This window comes from Phyllobates terribilis, unplaced genomic scaffold (genome assembly GCF_046119375.1).
Source record: "Phyllobates terribilis strain yellow unplaced genomic scaffold, ASM4611937v1 Scaffold_40__1_contigs__length_11209783, whole genome shotgun sequence".
NCBI lineage: Eukaryota > Metazoa > Chordata > Amphibia > Anura > Dendrobatidae > Phyllobates > Phyllobates terribilis.
In genome coordinates, this window is record NW_027362800.1 from 2,899,117 (window position 1) to 2,921,356 (window position 22,240).

General features: G+C 45.1%; 17 non-coding genes across 17 annotated transcripts; all 17 read right to left on the reverse strand.

The window, feature by feature from the left end:
- Positions 1–803: 803 nt before the first annotated feature.
- Positions 804–994, reverse strand: LOC141186493 (U2 spliceosomal RNA). The gene has a single exon (XR_012260766.1). It is a non-coding gene; the product is annotated as a U2 spliceosomal RNA (small nuclear RNA).
- Positions 995–2,116: 1,122 nt separating this feature from the next.
- Positions 2,117–2,307, reverse strand: LOC141184193 (U2 spliceosomal RNA). The gene has a single exon (XR_012258972.1). It is a non-coding gene; the product is annotated as a U2 spliceosomal RNA (small nuclear RNA).
- Positions 2,308–3,427: 1,120 nt separating this feature from the next.
- Positions 3,428–3,618, reverse strand: LOC141186495 (U2 spliceosomal RNA). Its single transcript, XR_012260768.1, has one exon. It is a non-coding gene; the product is annotated as a U2 spliceosomal RNA (small nuclear RNA).
- A 1,121-nt stretch (positions 3,619–4,739) lies between these two features.
- On the reverse strand, positions 4,740–4,930 carry LOC141191423 (U2 spliceosomal RNA). The gene has a single exon (XR_012265417.1). It is a non-coding gene; the product is annotated as a U2 spliceosomal RNA (small nuclear RNA).
- A 1,122-nt stretch (positions 4,931–6,052) lies between these two features.
- On the reverse strand, positions 6,053–6,243 carry LOC141191424 (U2 spliceosomal RNA). Its single transcript, XR_012265418.1, has one exon. It is a non-coding gene; the product is annotated as a U2 spliceosomal RNA (small nuclear RNA).
- Positions 6,244–7,367: 1,124 nt separating this feature from the next.
- Positions 7,368–7,558, reverse strand: LOC141191382 (U2 spliceosomal RNA). The gene has a single exon (XR_012265379.1). It is a non-coding gene; the product is annotated as a U2 spliceosomal RNA (small nuclear RNA).
- Positions 7,559–8,683: 1,125 nt separating this feature from the next.
- Positions 8,684–8,874, reverse strand: LOC141186496 (U2 spliceosomal RNA). The gene has a single exon (XR_012260769.1). It is a non-coding gene; the product is annotated as a U2 spliceosomal RNA (small nuclear RNA).
- Positions 8,875–9,996: 1,122 nt separating this feature from the next.
- Positions 9,997–10,187, reverse strand: LOC141186497 (U2 spliceosomal RNA). The gene has a single exon (XR_012260770.1). It is a non-coding gene; the product is annotated as a U2 spliceosomal RNA (small nuclear RNA).
- Positions 10,188–11,306: 1,119 nt separating this feature from the next.
- LOC141186498 (U2 spliceosomal RNA) lies at positions 11,307–11,497 on the reverse strand. The gene has a single exon (XR_012260771.1). It is a non-coding gene; the product is annotated as a U2 spliceosomal RNA (small nuclear RNA).
- Positions 11,498–12,616: 1,119 nt separating this feature from the next.
- LOC141186499 (U2 spliceosomal RNA) lies at positions 12,617–12,807 on the reverse strand. Its single transcript, XR_012260772.1, has one exon. It is a non-coding gene; the product is annotated as a U2 spliceosomal RNA (small nuclear RNA).
- A 1,121-nt stretch (positions 12,808–13,928) lies between these two features.
- LOC141186500 (U2 spliceosomal RNA) lies at positions 13,929–14,119 on the reverse strand. The gene has a single exon (XR_012260773.1). It is a non-coding gene; the product is annotated as a U2 spliceosomal RNA (small nuclear RNA).
- Positions 14,120–15,238: 1,119 nt separating this feature from the next.
- Positions 15,239–15,429, reverse strand: LOC141185285 (U2 spliceosomal RNA). Its single transcript, XR_012259962.1, has one exon. It is a non-coding gene; the product is annotated as a U2 spliceosomal RNA (small nuclear RNA).
- A 1,118-nt stretch (positions 15,430–16,547) lies between these two features.
- Positions 16,548–16,738, reverse strand: LOC141186501 (U2 spliceosomal RNA). Its single transcript, XR_012260774.1, has one exon. It is a non-coding gene; the product is annotated as a U2 spliceosomal RNA (small nuclear RNA).
- Positions 16,739–17,857: 1,119 nt separating this feature from the next.
- LOC141184570 (U2 spliceosomal RNA) lies at positions 17,858–18,048 on the reverse strand. Its single transcript, XR_012259313.1, has one exon. It is a non-coding gene; the product is annotated as a U2 spliceosomal RNA (small nuclear RNA).
- A 1,123-nt stretch (positions 18,049–19,171) lies between these two features.
- LOC141185286 (U2 spliceosomal RNA) lies at positions 19,172–19,362 on the reverse strand. Its single transcript, XR_012259963.1, has one exon. It is a non-coding gene; the product is annotated as a U2 spliceosomal RNA (small nuclear RNA).
- A 1,118-nt stretch (positions 19,363–20,480) lies between these two features.
- LOC141186502 (U2 spliceosomal RNA) lies at positions 20,481–20,671 on the reverse strand. Its single transcript, XR_012260775.1, has one exon. It is a non-coding gene; the product is annotated as a U2 spliceosomal RNA (small nuclear RNA).
- Positions 20,672–21,790: 1,119 nt separating this feature from the next.
- Positions 21,791–21,981, reverse strand: LOC141184571 (U2 spliceosomal RNA). Its single transcript, XR_012259314.1, has one exon. It is a non-coding gene; the product is annotated as a U2 spliceosomal RNA (small nuclear RNA).
- Positions 21,982–22,240: the final 259 nt, after the last annotated feature.

Genomic DNA, 22,240 nt, shown 5'->3' on the forward strand with positions numbered 1-22,240 from the left:
ACCTCTCCTGCTGCTGCTGCTGCTGGCTGTCCAGCAGCAGACTGAAGGTGGCTGCTGCTGTGCGCAGGTATATAAAGGCTCAGAGCCTATTATGACACGCGCAGCCAGCGTTCCATTGCCACATTCCGTCTACTGCAGGCGGGATACCTGGATGGCTGAATGTCACTGAGAAGCTCACAGAGACCGCCATAAGCAACAGTTTAAAAGAATGCCACAGACTAATCAACCAAACTTTTTGGGTTGGTTTCTCTGTTATAGTCTGCAGGCATTAAATGAAAGAAGTCAGTGTTCCAGCAGAGGGAGACAACGTTTCAGAAAAGGCATTGTAGCAAACCAAAAAAGAAATTTTAAGCGCAGCAGAGTAACCAGCTCACATACCTGTTAGCTCAGGTGAGTTTAAAAGGCTGCTGTTGATAACAAGGGCATTTGCTAAATAGATGGTGTGTGTGCAACAATATACTGAAAGGTCAATTATATTGTGCAGCTTATCTCACCACCTGTAGTTATTTAGGTGAAAGCTCCAAAATGCTTGCCTAATATGTCTGTTTATCCAAAAGGAAGTATAGAGGGAGAGCTAGATAGATAGCATTGCATTACATTACATTACATGGCAATGCAATGCACAGTTGCTGAAGTTGAACCAAAATGAGCTTGTCATCTGGCTTCTGCAACTTTTAACATGAAAAATCCAATGAGGAGAAGAAAAGCAAAGCCAAAGAGTCCATCCCAAAATCCGACAAACAAGCAAAATGAACAAAAAGCATTGAATTCAATTCTTTCTGATTTTAGAAACTGCATTAAAGAAGGGGTGCACCGGTCCTGGAGATACTGCAATACCAGGTCAATGCGTGGAGTGGACAGAGCAAGCTCTTTTTCCATCTCCCTGTTCTAAAAATCCATTTAATATATGGTCCCCAGATAGGGGACGTATCAGATATTAAACTGATAAGAACAGATACTACACTTGATCTTAGCCAAAAGGCCGAGAAGCGATAACCAGAATTGGTTTCCGACTACGGTGCCACCCAAGGATTCTGAAAAGTCCATTTGTGGAGATGGCCACCTGGACTCCCGTTAAGAAGACATGCTGTCAACCTCTAGATCCCTCACATGCCTGCACTTTTCGGCTTGCTGCTGCTGCAATCCACGCGTTTTAGATCTGCATAACTCCACCTCTTTTAGCACAGTACCCTCAACCCCCGGCTGTTCCCACCCGCCTCAACACCGTTGGAAGGGAGGAGAACCAATTAAGGCGGGGGGGGGGGGTGGAACGAGCAGCTGTCTACCCTTAGCAGGAGGGTTGCTGATTAATTACCTCTCCTGCTGCTGCTGCTGCTGGCTGTCCAGCAGCAGACTGAAGGTGGCTGCTGCTGTGCGCAGGTATATAAAGGCTCAGAGCCTATTATGACACGCGCAGCCAGCGTTCCATTGCCACATTCCGTCTACTGCAGGCGGGATACCTGGATGGCTGAATGTCACTGAGAAGCTCACAGAGACTGCCATAAGCAACAGTTTAAAAGAATGCCACAGACTAATCAACCAAACTTTTTGGGTTGGTTTCTCTTTTATAGTCTGCAGGCATTAAATGAAAGAAGTCAGTGTTCCAGCAGAGGGAGACAACGTTTCAGAAAAGGCATTGTAGCAAACCAAAAAAGAAATTTTAAGCGCAGCAGAGTAACCAGCTCACATACCTGTTAGCTCAGGTGAGTTTAAAAGGCTGCTGTTGATAACAAGGGCATTTGCTAAATAGATGGTGTGTGTGCAACAATATACTGAAAGGTCAATTATATTGTGCAGCTTATCTCACCACCTGTAGTTATTTAGGTGAAAGCTCCAAAATGCTTGCCTAATATGTCTGTTTATCCAAAAGGAAGTATAGAGGGAGAGCTAGATAGATAGCATTGCATTACATTACATTACATGGCAATGCAATGCACAGTTGCTGAAGTTGAACCAAAATGAGCTTGTCATCTGGCTTCTGCAACTTTTAACATGAAAAATCCAATGAGGAGAAGAAAAGCAAAGCCAAAGAGTCCATCCCAAAATCCGACAAACAAGCAAAATGAACAAAAAGCATTGAATTCAATTCTTTCTGATTTTAGAAACTGCATTAAAGAAGGGGTGCACCGGTCCTGGAGATACTGCAATACCAGGTCAATGCGTGGAGTGGACAGAGCAAGCTCTTTTTACATCTCCCTGTTCTAAAAATCCATTTAATATATGGTCCCCAGATAGGGGACGTATCAGATATTAAACTGATAAGAACAGATACTACACTTGATCTTAGCCAAAAGGCCGAGAAGCGATAACCAGAATTGGTTTCCGACTACGGTGCCACCCAAGGATTCTGAAAAGTCCATTTGTGGAGATGGCCACCTGGACTCCCGTTAAGAAGACATGCTGTCAACCTCTAGATCCCTCACATGCCTGCACTTTTCGGCTTGCTGCTGCTGCAATCCACGCGTTTTAGATCTGCATAACTCCACCTCTTTTAGCACAGTACCCTCAACCCCCGGCTGTTCCCACCCGCCTCAACACCGTTGGAAGGGAGGAGAACCAATTAAGGCGGGGGGGGGGTGGAACGAGCAGCTGTCTACCCTTAGCAGGAGGGTTGCTGATTAATTACCTCTCCTGCTGCTGCTGCTGCTGGCTGTCCAGCAGCAGACTGAAGGTGGCTGCTGCTGTGCGCAGGTATATAAAGGCTCAGAGCCTATTATGACACGCGCAGCCATCGTTCCATTGCCACATTCCGTCTACTGCAGGCGGGATACCTGGATGGCTGAATGTCACTGAGAAGCTCACAGAGACCGCCATAAGCAACAGTTTAAAAGAATGCCACAGACTAATCAACCAAACTTTTTGAGTTGGTTTCTCTTTTATAGTCTGCAGGCATTAAATGAAAGAAGTCAGTGTTCCAGCAGAGGGAGACAACGTTTCAGAAAAGGCATTGTAGCAAACCAAAAAAGAAATTTTAAGCGCAGCAGAGTAACCAGCTCACATACCTGTTAGCTCAGGTGAGTTTAAAAGGCTGCTGTTGATAACAAGGGCATTTGCTAAATAGATGGTGTGTGTGCAACAATATACTGAAAGGTCAATTATATTGTGCAGCTTATCTCACCACCTGTAGTTATTTAGGTGAAAGCTCCAAAATGCTTGCCTAATATGTCTGTTTATCCAAAAGGAAGTATAGAGGGAGAGCTAGATAGATAGCATTGCATTACATTACATTACATGGCAATGCAATGCACAGTTGCTGAAGTTGAACCAAAATGAGCTTGTCATCTGGCTTCTGCAACTTTTAACATGAAAAATCCAATGAGGAGAAGAAAAGCAAAGCCAAAGAGTCCATCCCAAAATCCGACAAACAAGCAAAATGAACAAAAAGCATTGAATTCAATTCTTTCTGATTTTAGAAACTGCATTAAAGAAGGGGTGCACCGGTCCTGGAGATACTGCAATACCAGGTCAATGCGTGGAGTGGACAGAGCAAGCTCTTTTTCCATCTCCCTGTTCTAAAAATCCATTTAATATATGGTCCCCAGATAGGGGACGTATCAGATATTAAACTGATAAGAACAGATACTACACTTGATCTTAGCCAAAAGGCCGAGAAGCGATAACCAGAATTGGTTTCCGACTACGGTGCCACCCAAGGATTCTGAAAAGTCCATTTGTGGAGATGGCCACCTGGACTCCCGTTAAGAAGACATGCTGTCAACCTCTAGATCCCTCACATGCCTGCACTTTTCGGCTTGCTGCTGCTGCAATCCACGCGTTTTAGATCTGCATAACTCCACCTCTTTTAGCACAGTACCCTCAACCCCCGGCTGTTCCCACCCGCCTCAACACCGTTGGAAGGGAGGAGAACCAATTAAGGCGGGGGGGGTGGTGGAACGAGCAGCTGTCTACCCTTAGCAGGAGGGTTGCTGATTAATTACCTCTCCTGCTGCTGCTGCTGCTGGCTGTCCAGCAGCAGACTGAAGGTGGCTGCTGCTGTGCGCAGGTATATAAAGGCTCAGAGCCTATTATGACACGCGCAGCCAGCGTTCCATTGCCACATTCCGTCTACTGCAGGCGGGATACCTGGATGGCTGAATGTCACTGAGAAGCTCACAGAGACCGCCATAAGCAACAGTTTAAAAGAATGCCACAGACTAATCAACCAAACTTTTTGGGTTGGTTTCTCTTTTATAGTCTGCAGGCATTAAATGAAAGAAGTCAGTGTTCCAGCAGAGGGAGACAACGTTTCAGAAAAGGCATTGTAGCAAACCAAAAAAGAAATTTTAAGCGCAGCAGAGTAACCAGCTCACATACCTGTTAGCTCAGGTGAGTTTAAAAGGCTGCTGTTGATAACAAGGGCATTTGCTAAATAGATGGTGTGTGTGCAACAATATACTGAAAGGTCAATTATATTGTGCAGCTTATCTCACCACCTGTAGTTATTTAGGTGAAAGCTCCAAAATGCTTGCCTAATATGTCTGTTTATCCAAAAGGAAGTATAGAGGGAGAGCTAGATAGATAGCATTGCATTACATTACATTACATGGCAATGCAATGCACAGTTGCTGAAGTTGAACCAAAATGAGCTTGTCATCTGGCTTCTGCAACTTTTAACATGAAAAATCCAATGAGGAGAAGAAAAGCAAAGCCAAAGAGTCCATCCCAAAATCCGACAAACAAGCAAAATGAACAAAAAGCATTGAATTCAATTCTTTCTGATTTTAGAAACTGCATTAAAGAAGGGGTGCACCGGTCCTGGAGATACTGCAATACCAGGTCAATGCGTGGAGTGGACAGAGCAAGCTCTTTTTCCATCTCCCTGTTCTAAAAATCCATTTAATATATGGTCCCCATTTAGGGGACGTATCAGATATTAAACTGATAAGAACAGATACTACACTTGATCTTAGCCAAAAGGCCGAGAAGCGATAACCAGAATTGGTTTCCGACTATGGTGCCACCCAAGGATTCTGAAAAGTCCATTTGTGGAGATGGCCACCTGGACTCCCGTTAAGAAGACATGCTGTCAACCTCTAGATCCCTCACATGCCTGCACTTTTCGGCTTGCTGCTGCTGCAATCCACGCGTTTTAGATCTGCATAACTCCACCTCTTTTAGCACAGTAGCCTCAACCCCCGGCTGTTCCCACCCGCCTCAACACCGTTGGAAGGGAGGAGAGCCAATTAAGGCGGGGGGGGGGGGTGGAACGAGCAGCTGTCTACCCTTAGCAGGAGGGTTGCTGATTAATTACCTCTCCTGCTGCTGCTGCTGCTGGCTGTCCAGCAGCAGACTGAAGGTGGCTGCTGCTGTGCGCAGGTATATAAAGGCTCAGAGCCTATTATGACACGCGCAGCCAGCGTTCCATTGCCACATTCCGTCTACTGCAGGCGGGATACCTGGATGGCTGAATGTCACTGAGAAGCTCACAGAGACCGCCATAAGCAACAGTTTAAAAGAATGCCACAGACTAATCAACCAAACTTTTTGGGTTGGTTTCTCTTTTACAGTCTGCAGGCATTAAATGAAAGAAGTCAGTGTTCCAGCAGAGGGAGACAACGTTTCAGAAAAGGCATTGTAGCAAACCAAAAAAGAAATTTTAAGCGCAGCAGAGTAACCAGCTCACATACCTGTTAGCTCAGGTGAGTTTAAAAGGCTGCTGTTGATAACAAGGGCATTTGCTAAATAGATGGTGTGTGTGCAACAATATACTGAAAGGTCAATTATATTGTGCAGCTTATCTCACCACCTGTAGTTATTTAGGTGAAAGCTCCAAAATGCTTGCCTAATATGTCTGTTTATCCAAAAGGAAGTATAGAGGGAGAGCTAGATAGATAGCATTGCATTACATTACATTACATGGCAATGCAATGCACAGTTGCTGAAGTTGAACCAAAATGAGCTTGTCATCTGGCTTCTGCAACTTTTAACATGAAAAATCCAATGAGCAGAAGAAAAGCAAAGCCAAAGAGTCCATCCCAAAATCCGACAAACAAGCAAAATGAACAAAAAGCATTGAATTCAATTCTTTCTGATTTTAGAAACTGCATTAAAGAAGGGGTGCACCGGTCCTGGAGATACTGCAATACCAGGTCAATGCGTGGAGTGGACAGAGCAAGCTCTTTTTCCATCTCCCTGTTCTAAAAATCCATTTAATATATGGTCCCCATTTAGGGGACGTATCAGATATTAAACTGATAAGAACAGATACTACACTTGATCTTAGCCAAAAGGCCGAGAAGCGATAACCAGAATTGGTTTCCGACTATGGTGCCACCCAAGGATTCTGAAAAGTCCATTTGTGGAGATGGCCACCTGGACTCCCGTTAAGAAGACATGCTGTCAACCTCTAGATCCCTCACATGCCTGCACTTTTCGGCTTGCTGCTGCTGCAATCCACGCGTTTTAGATCTGCATAACTCCACCTCTTTTAGCACAGTACCCTCAACCCCCGGCTGTTCCCACCCGCCTCAACACCGTTGGAAGGGAGGAGAACCAATTAAGGCGGGGGGGGGGGTGGAACGAGCAGCTGTCTACCCTTAGCAGGAGGGTTGCTGATTAATTACCTCTCCTGCTGCTGCTGCTGCTGCTGGCTGTCCAGCAGCAGACTGAAGGTGGCTGCTGCTGTGCGCAGGTATATAAAGGCTCAGAGCCTATTATGACACGCGCAGCCAGCGTTCCATTGCCACATTCCGTCTACTGCAGGCGGGATACCTGGATGGCTGAATGTCACTGAGAAGCTCACAGAGACCGCCATAAGCAACAGTTTAAAAGAATGCCACAGACTAATCAACCAAACTTTTTGGGTTGGTTTCTCTTTTATAGTCTGCAGGCATTAAATGAAAGAAGTCAGTGTTCCAGCAGAGGGAGACAACGTTTCAGAAAAGGCATTGTAGCAAACCAAAAAAGAAATTTTAAGCGCAGCAGAGTAACCAGCTCACATACCTGTTAGCTCAGGTGAGTTTAAAAGGCTGCTGTTGATAACAAGGGCATTTGCTAAATAGATGGTGTGTGTGCAACAATATACTGAAAGGTCAATTATATTGTGCAGCTTATCTCACCACCTGTAGTTATTTAGGTGAAAGCTCCAAAATGCTTGCCTAATATGTCTGTTTATCCAAAAGGAAGTATAGAGGGAGAGCTAGATAGATAGCATTGCATTACATTACATTACATGGCAATGCAATGCACAGTTGCTGAAGTTGAACCAAAATGAGCTTGTCATCTGGCTTCTGCAACTTTTAACATGAAAAATCCAATGAGGAGAAGAAAAGCAAAGCCAAAGAGTCCATCCCAAAATCCGACAAACAAGCAAAATGAACAAAAAGCATTGAATTCAATTCTTTCTGATTTTAGAAACTGCATTAAAGAAGGGGTGCACCGGTCCTGGAGATACTGCAATACCAGGTCAATGCGTGGAGTGGACAGAGCAAGCTCTTTTTCCATCTCCCTGTTCGAAAAATCCATTTAATATATGGTCCCCAGATAGGGGACGTATCAGATATTAAACTGATAAGAACAGATACTACACTTGATCTTAGCCAAAAGGCCGAGAAGCGATAACCAGAATTGGTTTCCGACTACGGTGCCACCCAAGGATTCTGAAAAGTCCATTTGTGGAGATGGCCACCTGGACTCCCGTTAAGAAGACATGCTGTCAACCTCTAGATCCCTCACATGCCTGCACTTTTCGGCTTGCTGCTGCTGCAATCCACGCGTTTTAGATCTGCATAACTCCACCTCTTTTAGCACAGTACCCTCAACCCCCGGCTGTTCCCACCCGCCTCAACACCGTTGGAAGGGAGGAGAACCAATTAAGGCGGGGGGGGGGGGGGGTGGAACGAGCAGCTGTCTACCCTTAGCAGGAGGGTTGCTGATTAATTACCTCTCCTGCTGCTGCTGCTGCTGGCTGTCCAGCAGCAGACTGAAGGTGGCTGCTGCTGTGCGCAGGTATATAAAGGCTCAGAGCCTATTATGACACGCGCAGCCAGCGTTCCATTGCCACATTCCGTCTACTGCAGGCGGGATACCTGGATGGCTGAATGTCACTGAGAAGCTCACAGAGACCGCCATAAGCAACAGTTTAAAAGAATGCCACAGACTAATCAACCAAACTTTTTGGGTTGGTTTCTCTTTTATAGTCTGCAGGCATTAAATGAAAGAAGTCAGTGTTCCAGCAGAGGGAGACAACGTTTCAGAAAAGGCATTGTAGCAAACCAAAAAAGAAATTTTAAGCGCAGCAGAGTAACCAGCTCACATACCTGTTAGCTCAGGTGAGTTTAAAAGGCTGCTGTTGATAACAAGGGCATTTCCTAAATAGATGGTGTGTGTGCAACAATATACTGAAAGGTCAATTATATTGTGCAGCTTATCTCACCACCTGTAGTTATTTAGGTGAAAGCTCCAAAATGCTTGCCTAATATGTCTGTTTATCCAAAAGGAAGTATAGAGGGAGAGCTAGATAGATAGCATTGCATTACATTACATTACATGGCAATGCAATGCACAGTTGCTGAAGTTGAACCAAAATGAGCTTGTCATCTGGCTTCTGCAACTTTTAACATGAAAAATCCAATGAGGAGAAGAAAAGCAAAGCCAAAGAGTCCATCCCAAAATCCGACAAACAAGCAAAATGAACAAAAAGCATTGAATTCAATTCTTTCTGATTTTAGAAACTGCATTAAAGAAGGGGTGCACCGGTCCTGGAGATACTGCAATACCAGGTCAATGCGTGGAGTGGACAGAGCAAGCTCTTTTTCCATCTCCCTGTTCTAAAAATCCATTTAATATATGGTCCCCAGATAGGGGACGTATCAGATATTAAACTGATAAGAACAGATACTACACTTGATCTTAGCCAAAAGGCCGAGAAGCGATAACCAGAATTGGTTTCCGACTACGGTGCCACCCAAGGATTCTGAAAAGTCCATTTGTGGAGATGGCCACCTGGACTCCCGTTAAGAAGACATGCTGTCAACCTCTAGATCCCTCACATGCCTGCACTTTTCGGCTTGCTGCTGCTGCAATCCACGCGTTTTAGATCTGCATAACTCCACCTCTTTTAGCACAGTACCCTCAACCCCCGGCTGTTCCCACCCGCCTCAACACCGTTGGAAGGGAGGAGAACCAATTAAGGCGGGGGGGGGGGGTGGAACGAGCAGCTGTCTACCCTTAGCAGGAGGGTTGCTGATTAATTACCTCTCCTGCTGCTGCTGCTGCTGGCTGTCCAGCAGCAGACTGAAGGTGGCTGCTGCTGTGCGCAGGTATATAAAGGCTCAGAGCCTATTATTACACGCGCAGCCAGCGTTCCATTGCCACATTCCGTCTACTGCAGGCGGGATACGTGGATGGCTGAATGTCACTGAGAAGCTCACAGAGACCGCCATAAGCAACAGTTTAAAAGAATGCCACAGACTAATCAACCAAACTTTTTGGGTTGGTTTCTCTTTTATAGTCTGCAGGCATTAAATGAAAGAAGTCAGTGTTCCAGCAGAGGGAGACAACGTTTCAGAAAAGGCATTGTAGCAAACCAAAAAAGAAATTTTAAGCGCAGCAGAGTAACCAGCTCACATACCTGTTAGCTCAGGTGAGTTTAAAAGGCTGCTGTTGATAACAAGGGCATTTGCTAAATAGATGGTGTGTGTGCAACAATATACTGAAAGGTCAATTATATTGTGCAGCTTATCTCACCACCTGTAGTTATTTAGGTGAAAGCTCCAAAATGCTTGCCTAATATGTCTGTTTATCCAAAAGGAAGTATAGAGGGAGAGCTAGATAGATAGCATTGCATTACATTACATTACATGGCAATGCAATGCACAGTTGCTGAAGTTGAACCAAAATGAGCTTGTCATCTGGCTTCTGCAACTTTTAACATGAAAAATCCAATGAGGAGAAGAAAAGCAAAGCCAAAGAGTCCATCCCAAAATCCGACAAACAAGCAAAATGAACAAAAAGCATTGAATTCAATTCTTTCTGATTTTAGAAACTGCATTAAAGAAGGGGTGCACCGGTCCTGGAGATACTGCAATACCAGGTCAATGCGTGGAGTGGACAGAGCAAGCTCTTTTTCCATCTCCCTGTTCTAAAAATCCATTTAATATATGGTCCCCAGATAGGGGACGTATCAGATATTAAACTGATAAGAACAGATACTACACTTGATCTTAGCCAAAAGGCCGAGAAGCGATAACCAGAATTGGTTTCCGACTACGGTGCCACCCAAGGATTCTGAAAAGTCCATTTGTGGAGATGGCCACCTGGACTCCCGTTAAGAAGACATGCTGTCAACCTCTAGATCCCTCACATGCCTGCACTTTTCGGCTTGCTGCTGCTGCAATCCACGCGTTTTAGATCTGCATAACTCCACCTCTTTTAGCACAGTACCCTCAACCCCCGGCTGTTCCCACCCGCCTCAACACCGTTGGAAGGGAGGAGAACCAATTAAGGCGGGGGGGGGTGGAACGAGCAGCTGTCTACCCTTAGCAGGAGGGTTGCTGATTAATTACCTCTCCTGCTGCTGCTGCTGCTGGCTGTCCAGCAGCAGACTGAAGGTGGCTGCTGCTGTGCGCAGGTATATAAAGGCTCAGAGCCTATTATGACACGCGCAGCCAGCGTTCCATTGCCACATTCCGTCTACTGCAGGCGGGATACCTGGATGGCTGAATGTCACTGAGAAGCTCACAGAGACCGCCATAAGCAACAGTTTAAAAGAATGCCACAGACTAATCAACCAAACTTTTTGGGTTGGTTTCTCTTTTATAGTCTGCAGGCATTAAATGAAAGAAGTCAGTGTTCCAGCAGAGGGAGACAACGTTTCAGAAAAGGCATTGTAGCAAACCAAAAAAGAAATTTTAAGCGCAGCAGAGTAACCAGCTCACATACCTGTTAGCTCAGGTGAGTTTAAAAGGCTGCTGTTGATAACAAGGGCATTTGCTAAATAGATGGTGTGTGTGCAACAATATACTGAAAGGTCAATTATATTGTGCAGCTTATCTCACCACCTGTAGTTATTTAGGTGAAAGCTCCAAAATGCTTGCCTAATATGTCTGTTTATCCAAAAGGAAGTATAGAGGGAGAGCTAGATAGATAGCATTGCATTACATTACATTACATGGCAATGCAATGCACAGTTGCTGAAGTTGAACCAAAATGAGCTTGTCATCTGGCTTCTGCAACTTTTAACATGAAAAATCCAATGAGGAGAAGAAAAGCAAAGCCAAAGAGTCCATCCCAAAATCCGACAAACAAGCAAAATGAACAAAAAGCATTGAATTCAATTCTTTCTGATTTTAGAAACTGCATTAAAGAAGGGGTGCACCGGTCCTGGAGATACTGCAATACCAGGTCAATGCGTGGAGTGGACAGAGCAAGCTCTTTTTCCATCTCCCTGTTCTAAAAATCCATTTAATATATGGTCCCCAGATAGGGGACGTATCAGATATTAAACTGATAAGAACAGATACTACACTTGATCTTAGCCAAAAGGCCGAGAAGCGATAACCAGAATTGGTTTCCGACTACGGTGCCACCCAAGGATTCTGAAAAGTCTATTTGTGGAGATGGCCACCTGGACTCCCGTTAAGAAGACATGCTGTCAACCTCTAGATCCCTCACATGCCTGCACTTTTCGGCTTGCTGCTGCTGCAATCCACGCGTTTTAGATCTGCATAACTCCACCTCTTTTAGCACAGTACCCTCAACCCCCGGCTGTTCCCACCCGCCTCAACACCGTTGGAAGGGAGGAGAACCAATTAAGGCGGGGGGGGGTGGAACGAGCAGCTGTCTACCCTTAGCAGGAGGGTTGCTGATTAATTACCTCTCCTGCTGCTGCTGCTGCTGGCTGTCCAGCAGCAGACTGAAGGTGGCTGCTGCTGTGCGCAGGTATATAAAGGCTCAGAGCCTATTATGACACGCGCAGCCAGCGTTCCATTGCCACATTCCGTCTACTGCAGGCGGGATACCTGGATGGCTGAATGTCACTGAGAAGCTCACAGAGACCGCCATAATCAACAGTTTAAAAGAATGCCACAGACTAATCAACCAAACTTTTTGGGTTGGTTTCTCTTTTATAGTCTGCAGGCATTAAATGAAAGAAGTCAGTGTTCCAGCAGAGGGAGACAACGTTTCAGAAAAGGCATTGTAGCAAACCAAAAAAGAAATTTTAAGCGCAGCATAGTAACCAGCTCACATACCTGTTAGCTCAGGTGAGTTTAAAAGGCTGCTGTTGATAACAAGGGCATTTGCTAAATAGATGGTGTGTGTGCAACAATATACTGAAAGGTCAATTATATTGTGCAGCTTATCTCACCACCTGTAGTTATTTAGGTGAAAGCTCCAAAATGCTTGCCTAATATGTCTGTTTATCCAAAAGGAAGTATAGAGGGAGAGCTAGATAGATAGCATTGCATTACATTACATTACATGGCAATGCAATGCACAGTTGCTGAAGTTGAACCAAAATGAGCTTGTCATCTGGCTTCTGCAACTTTTAACATGAAAAATCCAATGAGGAGAAGAAAAGCAAAGCCAAAGAGTCCATCCCAAAATCCGACAAACAAGCAAAATGAACAAAAAGCATTGAATTCAATTCTTTCTGATTTTAGAAACTGCATTAAAGAAGGGGTGCACCGGTCCTGGAGATACTGCAATACCAGGTCAATGCGTGGAGTGGACAGAGCAAGCTCTTTTTCCATCTCCCTGTTCTAAAAATCCATTTAATATATGGTCCCCAGATAGGGGACGTATCAGATATTAAACTGATAAGAACAGATACTACACTTGATCTTAGCCAAAAGGCCGAGAAGCGATAACCAGAATTGGTTTCCGACTACGGTGCCACCCAAGGATTCTGAAAAGTCCATTTGTGGAGATGGCCACCTGGACTCCCGTTAAGAAGACATGCTGTCAACCTCTAGATCCCTCACATGCCTGCACTTTTCGGCTTGCTGCTGCTGCAATCCACGCGTTTTAGATCTGCATAACTCCACCTCTTTTAGCACAGTACCCTCAACCCCCGGCTGTTCCCACCCGCCTCAACACCGTTGGAAGGGAGGAGAACCAATTAAGGCGGGGGGGGGGGTGGAACGAGCAGCTGTCTACCCTTAGCAGGAGGGTTGCTGATTAATTACCTCTCCTGCTGCTGCTGCTGCTGGCTGTCCAGCAGCAGACTGAAGGTGGCTGCTGCTGTGCGCAGGTATATAAAGGCTCAGAGCCTATTATGACACGCGCAGCCAGCGTTCCATTGCCACATTCCGTCTACTGCAGGCGGGATACCTGGATGGCTGAATGTCACTGAGAAGCTCACAGAGACTGCCATAAGCAACAGTTTAAAAGAATGCCACAGACTAATCAACCAAACTTTTTGGGTTGGTTTCTCTTTTATAGTCTGCAGGCATTAAATGAAAGAAGTCAGTGTTCCAGCAGAGGGAGACAACGTTTCAGAAAAGGCATTGTAGCAAACCAAAAAAGAAATTTTAAGCGCAGCAGAGTAACCAGCTCACATACCTGTTAGCTCAGGTGAGTTTAAAAGGCTGCTGTTGATAACAAGGGCATTTCCTAAATAGATGGTGTGTGTGCAACAATATACTGAAAGGTCAATTATATTGTGCAGCTTATCTCACCACCTGTAGTTATTTAAGTGAAAGCTCCAAAATGCTTGCCTAATATGTCTGTTTATCCAAAAGGAAGTATAGAGGGAGAGCTAGATAGATAGCATTGCATTACATTACATTACATGGCAATGCAATGCACAGTTGCTGAAGTTGAACCAAAATGAGCTTGTCATCTGGCTTCTGCAACTTTTAACATGAAAAATCCAATGAGGAGAAGAAAAGCAAAGCCAAAGAGTCCATCCCAAAATCCGACAAACAAGCAAAATGAACAAAAAGCATTGAATTCAATTCTTTCTGATTTTAGAAACTGCATTAAAGAAGGGGTGCACCGGTCCTGGAGATACTGCAATACCAGGTCAATGCGTGGAGTGGACAGAGCAAGCTCTTTTTCCATCTCCCTGTTCTAAAAATCCATTTAATATATGGTCCCCAGATAGGGGACGTATCAGATATTAAACTGATAAGAACAGATACTACACTTGATCTTAGCCAAAAGGCCGAGAAGCGATAACCAGAATTGGTTTCCGACTACGGTGCCACCCAAGGATTCTGAAAAGTCCATTTGTGGAGATGGCCACCTGGACTCCCGTTAAGAAGACATGCTGTCAACCTCTAGATCCCTCACATGCCTGCACTTTTCGGCTTGCTGCTGCTGCAATCCACGCGTTTTAGATCTGCATAACTCCACCTCTTTTAGCACAGTACCCTCAACCCCCGGCTGTTCCCACCCGCCTCAACACCGTTGGAAGGGAGGAGAACCAATTAAGGCGGGGGGGGGTGGAACGAGCAGCTGTCTACCCTTAGCAGGAGGGTTGCTGATTAATTACCTCTCCTGCTGCTGCTGCTGCTGGCTGTCCAGCAGCAGACTGAAGGTGGCTGCTGCTGTGCGCAGGTATATAAAGGCTCAGAGCCTATTATGACACGCGCAGCCAGCGTTCCATTGCCACATTCCGTCTACTGCAGGCGGGATACCTGGATGGCTGAATGTCACTGAGAAGCTCACAGAGACCGCCATAAGCAACAGTTTAAAAGAATGCCACAGACTAATCAACCAAACTTTTTGGGTTGGTTTCTCTTTTATAGTCTGCAGGCATTAAATGAAAGAAGTCAGTGTTCCAGCAGAGGGAGACAACGTTTCAGAAAAGGCATTGTAGCAAACCAAAAAAGAAATTTTAAGCGCAGCAGAGTAACCAGCTCACATACCTGTTAGCTCAGGTGAGTTTAAAAGGCTGCTGTTGATAACAAGGGCATTTGCTAAATAGATGGTGTGTGTGCAACAATATACTGAAAGGTCAATTATATTGTGCAGCTTATCTCACCACCTGTAGTTATTTAGGTGAAAGCTCCAAAATGCTTGCCTAATATGTCTGTTTATCCAAAAGGAAGTATAGAGGGAGAGCTAGATAGATAGCATTGCATTACATTACATTACATGGCAATGCAATGCACAGTTGCTGAAGTTGAACCAAAATGAGCTTGTCATCTGGCTTCTGCAACTTTTAACATGAAAAATCCAATGAGGAGAAGAAAAGCAAAGCCAAAGAGTCCATCCCAAAATCCGACAAACAAGCAAAATGAACAAAAAGCATTGAATTCAATTCTTTCTGATTTTAGAAACTGCATTAAAGAAGGGGTGCACCGGTCCTGGAGATACTGCAATACCAGGTCAATGCGTGGAGTGGACAGAGCAAGCTCTTTTTCCATCTCCCTGTTCTAAAAATCCATTTAATATATGGTCCCCAGATACGGGACGTATCAGATATTAAACTGATAAGAACAGATACTACACTTGATCTTAGCCAAAAGGCCGAGAAGCGATAACCAGAATTGGTTTCCGACTACGGTGCCACCCAAGGATTCTGAAAAGTCCATTTGTGGAGATGGCCACCTGGACTCCCGTTAAGAAGACATGCTGTCAACCTCTAGATCCCTCACATGCCTGCACTTTTCGGCTTGCTGCTGCTGCAATCCACGCGTTTTAGATCTGCATAACTCCACCTCTTTTAGCACAGTACCCTCAACCCCCGGCTGTTCCCACCCGCCTCAACACCGTTGGAAGGGAGGAGAACCAATTAAGGCGGGGGGGGGGGTGGAACGAGCAGCTGTCTACCCTTAGCAGGAGGGTTGCTGATTAATTACCTCTCCTGCTGCTGCTGCTGGCTGTCCAGCAGCAGACTGAAGGTGGCTGCTGCTGTGCGCAGGTATATAAAGGCTCAGAGCCTATTATGACACGCGCAGCCAGCGTTCCATTGCCACATTCCGTCTACTGCAGGCGGGATACCTGGATGGCTGAATGTCACTGAGAAGCTCACAGAGACTGCCATAAGCAACAGTTTAAAAGAATGCCACAGACTAATCAACCAAACTTTTTGGGTTGGTTTCTCTTTTATAGTCTGCAGGCATTAAATGAAAGAAGTCAGTGTTCCAGCAGAGGGAGACAACGTTTCAGAAAAGGCATTGTAGCAAACCAAAAAAGAAATTTTAAGCGCAGCAGAGTAACCAGCTCACATACCTGTTAGCTCAGGTGAGTTTAAAAGGCTGCTGTTGATAACAAGGGCATTTGCTAAATAGATGGTGTGTGTGCAACAATATACTGAAAGGTCAATTATATTGTGCAGCTTATCTCACCACCTGTAGTTATTTAGGTGAAAGCTCCAAAATGCTTGCCTAATATGTCTGTTTATCCAAAAGGAAGTATAGAGGGAGAGCTAGATAGATAGCATTGCATTACATTACATTACATGGCAATGCAATGCACAGTTGCTGAAGTTGAACCAAAATGAGCTTGTCATCTGGCTTCTGCAACTTTTAACATGAAAAATCCAATGAGGAGAAGAAAAGCAAAGCCAAAGAGTCCATCCCAAAATCCGATAAACAAGCAAAATGAACAAAAAGCATTGAATTCAATTCTTTCTGATTTTAGAAACTGCATTAAAGAAGGGGTGCACCGGTCCTGGAGATACTGCAATACCAGGTCAATGCGTGGAGTGGACAGAGCAAGCTCTTTTTCCATCTCCCTGTTCTAAAAATCCATTTAATATATGGTCCCCAGATAGGGGACGTATCAGATATTAAACTGATAAGAACAGATACTACACTTGATCTTAGCCAAAAGGCCGAGAAGCGATAACCAGAATTGGTTTCCGACTACGGTGCCACCCAAGGATTCTGAAAAGTCCATTTGTGGAGATGGCCACCTGGACTCCCGTTAAGAAGACATGCTGTCAACCTCTAGATCCCTCACATGCCTGCACTTTTCGGCTTGCTGCTGCTGCAATCCACGCGTTTTAGATCTGCATAACTCCACCTCTTTTAGCACAGTACCCTCAACCCCCGGCTGTTCCCACCCGCCTCAACACCGTTGGAAGGGAGGAGAACCAATTAAGGCGGGGGGGGGTGGAACGAGCAGCTGTCTACCCTTAGCAGGAGGGTTGCTGATTAATTACCTCTCCTGCTGCTGCTGCTGCTGGCTGTCCAGCAGCAGACTGAAGGTGGCTGCTGCTGTGCGCAGGTATATAAAGGCTCAGAGCCTATTATGACACGCGCAGCCAGCGTTCCATTGCCCCATTCCGTCTACTGCAGGCGGGATACCTGGATGGCTGAATGTCACTGAGAAGCTCACAGAGACCGCCATAAGCAACAGTTTAAAAGAATGCCACAGACTAATCAACCAAACTTTTTGGGTTGGTTTCTCTTTTATAGTCTGCAGGCATTAAATGAAAGAAGTCAGTGTTCCAGCAGAGGGAGACAACGTTTCAGAAAAGGCATTGTAGCAAACCAAAAAAGAAATTTTAAGCGCAGCAGAGTAACCAGCTCACATACCTGTTAGCTCAGGTGAGTTTAAAAGGCTGCTGTTGATAACAAGGGCATTTGCTAAATAGATGGTGTGTGTGCAACAATATACTGAAAGGTCAATTATATTGTGCAGCTTATCTCACCACCTGTAGTTATTTAGGTGAAAGCTCCAAAATGCTTGCCTAATATGTCTGTTTATCCAAAAGGAAGTATAGAGGGAGAGCTAGATAGATAGCATTGCATTACATTACATTACATGGCAATGCAATGCACAGTTGCTGAAGTTGAACCAAAATGAGCTTGTCATCTGGCTTCTGCAACTTTTAACATGAAAAATCCAATGAGGAGAAGAAAAGCAAAGCCAAAGAGTCCATCCCAAAATCCGACAAACAAGCAAAATGAACAAAAAGCATTGAATTCAATTCTTTCTGATTTTAGAAACTGCATTAAAGAAGGGGTGCACCGGTCCTAGAGATACTGCAATACCAGGTCAATGCGTGGAGTGGACAGAGCAAGCTCTTTTTCCATCTCCCTGTTCTAAAAATCCATTTAATATATGGTCCCCAGATAGGGGACGTATCAGATATTAAACTGATAAGAACAGATACTACACTTGATCTTAGCCAAAAGGCCGAGAAGCGATAACCAGAATTGGTTTCCGACTACGGTGCCACCCAAGGATTCTGAAAAGTCCATTTGTGGAGATGGCCACCTGGACTCCCGTTAAGAAGACATGCTGTCAACCTCTAGATCCCTCACATGCCTGCACTTTTCGGCTTGCTGCTGCTGCAATCCACGCGTTTTAGATCTGCATAACTCCACCTCTTTTAGCACAGTACCCTCAACCCCCGGCTGTTCCCACCCGCCTCAACACCGTTGGAAGGGAGGAGAACCAATTAAGGCGGGGGGGGGGGGGTGGAACGAGCAGCTGTCTACCCTTAGCAGGAGGGTTGCTGATTAATTACCTCTCCTGCTGCTGCTGCTGCTGGCTGTCCAGCAGCAGACTGAAGGTGGCTGCTGCTGTGCGCAGGTATATAAAGGCTCAGAGCCTATTATGACACGCGCAGCCAGCGTTCCATTGCCACATTCCGTCTACTGCAGGCGGGATACCTGGATGGCTGAATGTCACTGAGAAGCTCACAGAGACCGCCATAAGCAACAGTTTAAAAGAATGCCACAGACTAATCAACCAAACTTTTTGGGTTGGTTTCTCTTTTATAGTCTGCAGGCATTAAATGAAAGAAGTCAGTGTTCCAGCAGAGGGAGACAACGTTTCAGAAAAGGCATTGTAGCAAACCAAAAAAGAAATTTTAAGCGCAGCAGAGTAACCAGCTCACATACCTGTTAGCTCAGGTGAGTTTAAAAGGCTGCTGTTGATAACAAGGGCATTTGCTAAATAGATGGTGTGTGTGCAACAATATACTGAAAGGTCAATTATATTGTGCAGCTTATCTCACCACCTGTAGTTATTTAGGTGAAAGCTCCAAAATGCTTGCCTAATATGTCTGTTTATCCAAAAGGAAGTATAGAGGGAGAGCTAGATAGATAGCATTGCATTACATTACATTACATGGCAATGCAATGCACAGTTGCTGAAGTTGAACCAAAATGAGCTTGTCATCTGGCTTCTGCAACTTTTAACATGAAAAATCCAATGAGGAGAAGAAAAGCAAAGCCAAAGAGTCCATCCCAAAATCCGACAAACAAGCAAAATGAACAAAAAGCATTGAATTCAATTCTTTCTGATTTTAGAAACTGCATTAAAGAAGGGGTGCACCGGTCCTGGAGATACTGCAATACCAGGTCAATGCGTGGAGTGGACAGAGCAAGCTCTTTTTCCATCTCCCTGTTCTAAAAATCCATTTAATATATGGTCCCCAGATACGGGACGTATCAGATATTAAACTGATAAGAACAGATACTACACTTGATCTTAGCCAAAAGGCCGAGAAGCGATAACCAGAATTGGTTTCCGACTACGGTGCCACCCAAGGATTCTGAAAAGTCCATTTGTGGAGATGGCCACCTGGACTCCCGTTAAGAAGACATGCTGTCAACCTCTAGATCCCTCACATGCCTGCACTTTTCGGCTTGCTGCTGCTGCAATCCACGCGTTTTAGATCTGCATAACTCCACCTCTTTTAGCACAGTACCCTCAACCCCCGGCTGTTCCCACCCGCCTCAACACCGTTGGAAGGGAGGAGAACCAATTAAGGCGGGGGGGGGGGTGGAACGAGCAGCTGTCTACCCTTAGCAGGAGGGTTGCTGATTAATTACCTCTCCTGCTGCTGCTGCTGGCTGTCCAGCAGCAGACTGAAGGTGGCTGCTGCTGTGCGCAGGTATATAAAGGCTCAGAGCCTATTATGACACGCGCAGCCAGCGTTCCATTGCCACATTCCGTCTACTGCAGGCGGGATACCTGGATGGCTGAATGTCACTGAGAAGCTCACAGAGACTGCCATAAGCAACAGTTTAAAAGAATGCCACAGACTAATCAACCAAACTTTTTGGGTTGGTTTCTCTTTTATAGTCTGCAGGCATTAAATGAAAGAAGTCAGTGTTCCAGCAGAGGGAGACAACGTTTCAGAAAAGGCATTGTAGCAAACCAAAAAAGAAATTTTAAGCGCAGCAGAGTAACCAGCTCACATACCTGTTAGCTCAGGTGAGTTTAAAAGGCTGCTGTTGATAACAAGGGCATTTGCTAAATAGATGGTGTGTGTGCAACAATATACTGAAAGGTCAATTATATTGTGCAGCTTATCTCACCACCTGTAGTTATTTAGGTGAAAGCTCCAAAATGCTTGCCTAATATGTCTGTTTATCCAAAAGGAAGTATAGAGGGAGAGCTAGATAGATAGCATTGCATTACATTACATTACATGGCAATGCAATGCACAGTTGCTGAAGTTGAACCAAAATGAGCTTGTCATCTGGCTTCTGCAACTTTTAACATGAAAAATCCAATGAGGAGAAGAAAAGCAAAGCCAAAGAGTCCATCCCAAAATCCGATAAACAAGCAAAATGAACAAAAAGCATTGAATTCAATTCTTTCTGATTTTAGAAACTGCATTAAAGAAGGGGTGCACCGGTCCTGGAGATACTGCAATACCAGGTCAATGCGTGGAGTGGACAGAGCAAGCTCTTTTTCCATCTCCCTGTTCTAAAAATCCATTTAATATATGGTCCCCAGATAGGGGACGTATCAGATATTAAACTGATAAGAACAGATACTACACTTGATCTTAGCCAAAAGGCCGAGAAGCGATAACCAGAATTGGTTTCCGACTACGGTGCCACCCAAGGATTCTGAAAAGTCCATTTGTGGAGATGGCCACCTGGACTCCCGTTAAGAAGACATGCTGTCAACCTCTAGATCCCTCACATGCCTGCACTTTTCGGCTTGCTGCTGCTGCAATCCACGCGTTTTAGATCTGCATAACTCCACCTCTTTTAGCACAGTACCCTCAACCCCCGGCTGTTCCCACCCGCCTCAACACCGTTGGAAGGGAGGAGAACCAATTAAGGCGGGGGGGGGTGGAACGAGCAGCTGTCTACCCTTAGCAGGAGGGTTGCTGATTAATTACCTCTCCTGCTGCTGCTGCTGCTGGCTGTCCAGCAGCAGACTGAAGGTGGCTGCTGCTGTGCGCAGGTATATAAAGGCTCAGAGCCTATTATGACACGCGCAGCCAGCGTTCCATTGCCACATTCCGTATACTGCAGGCGGGATACCTGGATGGCTGAATGTCACTGAGAAGCTCACAGAGACCGCCATAAGCAACAGTTTAAAAGAATGCCACAGACTAATCAACCAAACTTTTTGGGTTGGTTTCTCTTTTATAGTCTGCAGGCATTAAATGAAAGAAGTCAGTGTTCCAGCAGAGGGAGACAACGTTTCAGAAAAGGCATTGTAGCAAACCAAAAAAGAAATTTTAAGCGCAGCAGAGTAACCAGCTCACATACCTGTTAGCTCAGGTGAGTTTAAAAGGCTGCTGTTGATAACAAGGGCATTTGCTAAATAGATGGTGTGTGTGCAACAATATACTGAAAGGTCAATTATATTGTGCAGCTTATCTCACCACCTGTAGTTATTTAGGTGAAAGCTCCAAAATGCTTGCCTAATATGTCTGTTTATCCAAAAGGAAGTATAGAGGGAGAGCTAGATAGATAGCATTGCATTACATTACATTACATGGCAATGCAATGCACAGTTGCTGAAGTTGAACCAAAATGAGCTTGTCATCTGGCTTCTGCAACTTTTAACATGAAAAATCCAATGAGGAGAAGAAAAGCAAAGCCAAAGAGTCCATCCCAAAATCCGACAAACAAGCAAAATGAACAAAAAGCATTGAATTCAATTCTTTCTGATTTTAGAAACTGCATTAAAGAAGGGGTGCACCGGTCCTAGAGATACTGCAATACCAGGTCAATGCGTGGAGTGGACAGAGCAAGCTCTTTTTCCATCTCCCTGTTCTAAAAATCCATTTAATATATGGTCCCCAGATAGGGGACGTATCAGATATTAAACTGATAAGAACAGATACTACACTTGATCTTAGCCAAAAGGCCGAGAAGCGATAACCAGAATTGGTTTCCGACTACGGTGCCACCCAAGGATTCTGAAAAGTCCATTTGTGGAGATGGCCACCTGGACTCCCGTTAAGAAGACATGCTGTCAACCTCTAGATCCCTCACATGCCTGCACTTTTCGGCTTGCTGCTGCTGCAATCCACGCGTTTTAGATCTGCATAACTCCACCTCTTTTAGCACAGTACCCTCAACCCCCGGCTGTTCCCACCCGCCTCAACACCGTTGGAAGGGAGGAGAACCAATTAAGG